Source organism: Vicia villosa, linkage group LG4 (assembly GCF_029867415.1).
Source record: "Vicia villosa cultivar HV-30 ecotype Madison, WI linkage group LG4, Vvil1.0, whole genome shotgun sequence".
In the NCBI taxonomy this organism is placed as follows: domain Eukaryota; kingdom Viridiplantae; phylum Streptophyta; class Magnoliopsida; order Fabales; family Fabaceae; genus Vicia; species Vicia villosa.
The window spans coordinates 53,291,140-53,298,330 of NC_081183.1; the positions used below are offsets into that span (position 1 = coordinate 53,291,140).

At 33.6% G+C, this 7,191-nt stretch overlaps 1 non-coding gene across 1 annotated transcript; it reads right to left on the minus strand.

Annotated features, from left to right (window-relative positions):
• Positions 1-432: 432 nt before the first annotated feature.
• LOC131600864 (small nucleolar RNA R71) lies at positions 433-539 on the minus strand. The gene has a single exon (XR_009283468.1). It is a non-coding gene; the product is annotated as a small nucleolar RNA R71 (small nucleolar RNA).
• Positions 540-7,191: the final 6,652 nt, after the last annotated feature.

A 7,191-nucleotide genomic window follows, 5' to 3' on the forward strand; every position in this document is an offset into this window, starting at 1 on the left:
GGATTGTAAGAGGATTTGAGTATCAACAAACTTGAAAGAAATTTCTGAAAAATCAATTGCACACTAAGTGCTCGATAATTTGTTACTTTATTATTTTGTATTTATTTGGTTGGAAATTGATTGGCTTGTGACTACTTGAACTGTTAAATTTGAGAATTCAATTGTTAACCTGGATTGTCTCGTTGTCATACCATACACGGTTGCGCGTATCCAATTTCCAATAACTTGTTCGGTTTATACGACTTTCGATCTAAACGCGAAACTTCCGCAAGCCAAAGTTTAAACTCTTTTCAAAAACATTAAAACTTGTAATTTTGAATTAGGGGGTCTAATCATCCCCTATAGATAAGGTATCATCGTTTAATAATAGCCACATGAAATGCTTTAGGTGGAAAGTTTTTAGTTAAGTATTTTCCTTCTGTCAAGAATGCTAAGATGAGGAATGAGATTATTTCATTTAGACAATGAGATGATGAATCCTTATTTGATGTTTAGGACATATTCAAAAAGTTGTTAAGGCAATGTACCCACCATGGTATACCAATTTGTATCCAAGTAGAAACATTCTACAATGGACTGGTCTCATCTTTAACAAACATGCTTGATGCATCTAGTGGGGGAGCTTTATTCACTAAGTCTTATGAAGAAGGGTATCAGTTGATTAAAAGCATTATAGCCAACACCTACCAATGGTCGATTACTAGAGATGTTTGAAGAAGTCAGTTGGTGTTCATGAAGTCACTGAAACCATAACTTTTGCTGCTCAAGTGGCTTGGATCCACCAAATGATGAAAAACATGCTGACGAATCCTGATGTGCCAACAGTTGAGCCAGTTAAAGTTGTGACTAACGCATTAGATGTTGCATGTGTCTATTTTATGGGAGCTCATTTATTTGAATATTGCTCATCAAATCCTATTTCTGTTAGTTATGTGGGCAACAACAAATACAACAATCCCTACAACAACGCATACAATCTTGGGTGGCATAACCATCCAAAATTCTCAAGGAGTAACAATCAAAACCAACTTAAGCCTCAAGTACCTCAAGCACAAAAAATTCAACCTGATGTATATGCACTAAACTATGTTGTGGCAAATCAAGGGAATAACCAACTAGAAAATATTTTGAAGTCCTTCATACAAAAGACCAATAACCACTTTCGAGCTCAAGGTGTAAGGATAAAGAACTTAGAGAATCAAGTAGTGCATTTTGCTTTAGCAATTAGATCAAGGATTGTGGGAGCCAAGAGTATTGAAACATGCAAGGTTGTAAAGCTAAGAAGTGGAAAATAATGTGAAGGATCAACATCAATAAGGGAAGAACTACCAAAAGAAAATTTGATTATCCCTGACACTTTAGAGGTGGAAGTATCTGAGTCTATTGGAGCTACACCTTTAGTGGATCCTACTAGGGAACGTGTAACATAAAAGAAATGTACTCTGAAAGCTCTTGGCATGACTTCAAATCCAGAAAAACAGCCAACTGATATGCCAAATGTTGATAGACCATCCATATTTGTTCATGAAAGATCTCCACCTCCTTTTCCTTAAAGAATTTGAAAGGCTAAAGATAAACATTAGTTTGGTAAGTTAATGGAGATTCAGAAGAAGATTCACATTAACATACCATTGATTGAAGCCATTCAACAAAGGCCAAACTATTCCAAATTCATGAAGGATGTTCTTAAAAAAAGGAAGAGAGTGAGAGAACTTTCTACTGTTGCATTAACTCAAGAGTGCAGCCAACATATTCAAGGAAAATGCCCTCCTAAGTTAAAGGATCTTGGAAGCTTCATTGTACCATGTAACATGAGAGATTCTTTTTTGGTAGATCATTGTATGACCTTGGGGCAAGTATTAACCTCATGCCCTTATCTATCTTCAAGAAGTTGGGTACTGGAGTTACCATACCAACAACTATCATCCTCCAACTAGCTGACCAAAGTATTTGCTACCCCCAATGGAAGATTGAGTATGTGTTAGCGAGGGTTGATAAGTTTGTGTTTTCGACTGACTTTATCATTATGGATTTTAGTGATGATGAAGAAACTCCCATACTATTGGGATGACCCTTTCTTGCTATGGAAAGGACATTGATAAATGTAGAAAGAGGAGAGCTAACTTTGAGAGTTAATGGGTAACAAATAGTATTCAATGCCTTTAATACATTGAAGTATCCATAAGAAGAAATTGTTGATTGCTCATTGACCTTTAGTTGTGAAAATGCGGTTCAAAAGAAAATGTGAGTTATGTGACGAGTTAGAGTTGAGTTGATTTTTGTTAGAGTTGTTATGACTTAAGGGTAGAGTACTCCTTGTAACCCTTTAATTTATTACATAAAAAGTGAAACACTTCTTATGAGTTTTGTTGAATATTGATGGTTGTACAATGTTGTTTTTACCCTGTTGGTCAATATTGTAGAGTAATTATATAATTATAAATATTGTTGAGTTGCAATTATGTATCATGTTGAATTATATTGAGGTACATAGTTCATAAAGTAACTATTATGGTGACCTTATATTGACGATACTTATGTTGAGTCGAGATATGTAGTTCAAAGAAGAACTTCGATGGTGGCCTTATATTGGCAATGTTATGGGTTCAAAGAGGAACTAATGATTATTATTGTGTTAATATTTTTTTAACATTGCACACATCATGTATATCGGAGATAGGTAAGACTTCAGTCCAACGAAGGTTACAGATTCAGAGATGAATCATTGGTTCGAAGAGGAGCCAGGGACGGATCTCAAGTTCAGAGAGGAACCATTGGTTCAGAGAGGAACTAAGGACGGATCTCAAGTTCAGTGAGGAACCATTGGTTCAGAGAGGAACCAGAGACGATGGATCAATCACTAACATAACTCTAACATCCAAACCTTGGTACCACATGCATTTGGAGGAGAAGAGGAGAATTACATTGCATTACATTATTGCATTTGTGATTGTTTATTTTTTATAATTAATATATGTGATTGTTGAATAATTTTATTGAGCCATCCTCGTTGTTTTATGCACCATTAACATTTATGAATGTATTCTCACCCCCGTTTGCTTGTTTGTGTTGTTCTTTACGCCTGTGGTGCAGATACTCAAATAGAGGAGCCTTAGTTGCTTTTGTGTTGGAGTATGGCATATATGCCTTCTTCTTTGTTTATTGCTTTAAGTTATTTAGATTTTCACGTGTCTCTCTAATAGTGTAACATTGTGACGAGTTATACTTTGTTTTGAATTTTCTAGAAAGTTGTTGGACTAATTTCTATATGTTTGGAATTAAGTTGTTTTGATTATGAGATAATTAAGTGAACTTATTTTTTTTGGAGTTCTGCTGGTTTATTATAATTTTTGAGAAAGATGTTTTATAAGAGAGATGGGACACCCTGTTGTTGATTTTGAAATTATTTTTGCATGATTTTAGTTAAATTAGTGCCTTGGGGTTTAGAATGTTACAATCATCACTCATCCTAACCAAAAGCAGGAAATGTTGAAGGTGAAAGTTGAGTTAGAGGGGTACATGGTTAAAAGAGATTGATGAAGCAAGAAGAATGAAAAAGACGAAAGCTTTAAGCAAAGCTCCAAACCACTCTAAGCGATATTCTCAAGAAAAAAGAATGAAACGTCTTTCTAGAAATGTAACTGAAAGCTTGGAAGCTAAAGGGTTTCGAAAACTTCCCAAAATACTCTACTCACTCTATTTATAAGCAACAACAATTGAAGGGTCAAAGCCAACTACGAGCAGGGATCACAAGATCAATGACTAGAATTCCACTCATTGAAACATGCTAAAATCAAGTGCACTTAAGCACTCTACAAATTGCACCATACTTTAGCTGGTCACATCATTGCACGTGTCAGGAATGGGTGATGGTGCATCTCAATGATAAACTGCATTAAATTCACCTCTCCCCCGTTACTTTTAAAAATCGGTCCCAAATGATTCAGTATTACTTCACACTGGACTACGACATAGAGGGTGATCAATGATACTTAAGGCTTTCCTTGACTCTTTTAGTGTCCGTCTAAGCCTTGGGGGAAATTGTTCTGGACCGGCCAAATGCACAAATGATCAAGGCTTAATTCGTCTTAGGCTACTCTAGTCGACCCAAATATGAAAAATCGTTCACATGCGATGATAAGGTACACAATCTCTAATCTCTAATTTCACAAATTTGCTTCTTGAATCTTGAACTGACTTGGGCACTAGAGTGCTAACCATGTAAGTCCAACCCGCGCCATCATAATGAAGATCGGATCTATTGTTCAAGATCAACATTTATCTAACTCTCGTCATTTCTGGTTCCTTCGTGGAGTTAGAGCATCAATTTCTATTTCTCGAACAAAACAAAAACAACGTAAGTCTCATCAATGGGATAAACATGTGGCCTAAAGTTGATGTGTAAGAAATGTTACCATCAACCTATAATAAGGGTACAGGTAGGCCTGCGATGTTAAGATTTAGAAAGCATGATGAAATATGGCGAAGCACGATGAGACCCAATTAAGCTTATAAATGTATCAAGTGTGATAACCTTAGTCATAATTCAAGGCTCAAAGTAAGGAATATGACCCCAGTGCTTTGAAAAGAAATGTAATTTATCATTAATTTTGTAAATTAACTAGTAAATTATCATTGTATTGTAATTTAACTGTTAATTTTTTATTGTTTTGTAAATTGACGAGTGTAGAGAAAAACCCCAATACCAAAAGGTAAAACTAATGGTGTGGCAGATACTACAGGTACTTAAGATGCTACAAATGTGATAGGTCCTTGGAATGACCCTGAAATATATGCTATAGTTGAAGATATGATTGCCTCTTTTGAGGTTGGGGATCAAAAATCCTAGGAACAACTGTCTATAGTTTTTAATCCAACACTTGTTAATGAAGATGTAAATGTCAAGACTAAATTTCCAATAATAAAGAAGAAACACTTGTAAGGAATTGATCACAAGCACCTAAAAGGACTAGTGACAAGTTGAAGACTGTATGAAGGTCAAAGATCAATGTTGACCCATGATCAAGTGCATCTGCACCATTAGAAATTAATAACACAAATGATGATTCTCATGGTCCTACCCAAGTTAGGGACCTGTGTTTGTAAAATAATGTCATGGGATGAGATATCAAAGCAAATATCATAGTGATTTGTAGTTTACTTTTGTACTTCACTAATTTGTAATGCACTTTTGCAATGCATTCTGCCAGTGTGTATATTTATTTTGGAATGCACAATATGTGCTTAATGTGGTAACTAATCGTAATGCACAATATGTGCTTAATGTGGTAACTAATCGTAATGCACAATGTGTGCTTAGTGTGATAACTTATTTTAATGATAATGTTTGGATATTTTGAAACTTATTGTAGTGAATTTTTAATAATTATTGTGCATATTTTGGAATTTATTATAGTGAATTTTTTATACTTATTGAGCATATTTTGGTTTTGAGTAACTTTAAGCTTTAAGGTCAAAAGACTATCTAAACTTGTTTATCAGTCACTTTAAATTTGGAACATATCTATTAATTTTTTTTACAAGTGACTCTAAAATTGGAACAAACCTGCTAAAATTGGAACAAACTTGCTAAAATTGTTTATGTTATCAAATTTTATGTAACAGATCAGTCAATTTTTTACTTTAAATTGGAACAATTGCTTTAAATTTGGAACGTACCTGCTAAAATCGTAACATATCTGTTAAATTTTATGTTCTTATCTTGCACTTTATGTAAACAAATTTTGTTAAACTAGTGATGTCGAAATTGTTTTCACAAACTAAAGATGAAAATTTACTTGCTAACAAAAGTGGTAACTAAAGATGAAATTGTTTTCCCAAGGATGTTAAGTATTCATTTTCCATATGTTGACCATGTTCTGTCAATCCATTAGGTTGATGTGCTCATACTTAATTTAATTTTGAAGAACTATAATATTAAGTAATATCTACACTATGAAGTAATAGCATACTGGTAAGTATCTGTGTGCCAAAGGTATATCATATATACCTACATATGAATGTTATGTTGTAATTTTCATTTTCATGGGGATGGGCTAATCAAAAGGCCATATGTTACACAACTTGAGGATTTTGTGTTTACTTTTTCAAGATATAAGCAAGCATTTCCTATTCAAAATAGTTCATACTGGAATCGAAACCTCGACATCTTTAAAAAGTTTTTTTAACCTTCATCTGCAAGTGTTAGGATTTATCCATTTCTGAGTTTTTTTCCTTAACCCCCATTTCATTGTTATCTTTTTCAGGTCCCAAATCTTCTTCAATACATAATTTTTTTCTCAATGAGTTTTTCCATTAACAAACTTTCATTTTTCCTATTTCAAGTTTTGTTGTTTCATCAATAATTTTCCCCCTTTTATCTATATTGAACTTATTTTTTTTATCTTGCAATCTTATATTAACTTCTTTTTGGAATGATATATAGATTGTTATGAAAAAATAGTTTTGTTAATGGATAAAGAACATTGTCTATATTCAGGGTTTATAGTACCAGTTGTTAATCAAGCACCTCTCTTCGAATAGGATTTGGAAGTGTAAGTAAATAATCAATTTATCATGTTATGTCAATCCATTAGATTGATGTGCTCGTACTTAATTTCATATTGAAGAACTAGAATATTAATTAATATCTACATTATGAGGTAATAGCGTATTGGTACGTATCTTTGCGCCAAATGTATATAATATATACCTACATATGAATGTTATGTTGTAATTTTATTTTCTTGTGGATGGGATAATCAAAAGGCCATATGTTACACAACTCGAGGATTTTGTGTTTCGTTTTTCAGGATATAAACAAGCTTTTCCTATTCAAAACAGTTCCCCCTGGAATTGAAACCTCGACATCTCTAAAAAGAGTTTTATTTTAACCTTCATCTGCAAGTGTTCGGCTTTATCCATTTATGAGTTTTTTCCTTAACCCACATTTCATTATTTTCTTTTTTAGGTCCCTGATCTTTATCAATGCGTAATGTTTTCTCAATGAGTTTTCCCATTAACAAGCTTTCATTTTTCCTATTTCAGGTTCTTTTTCTCAATGAAATTTCTCATTAACAAGCTTTCGATACGTTTGGCACTTCAATTTTATATTTTTTTGCATTTCAGACCGCCTTCTGCATTACAGACACCCAAAACCTACACACTCATAACTTCACCTAATGGTTGGCA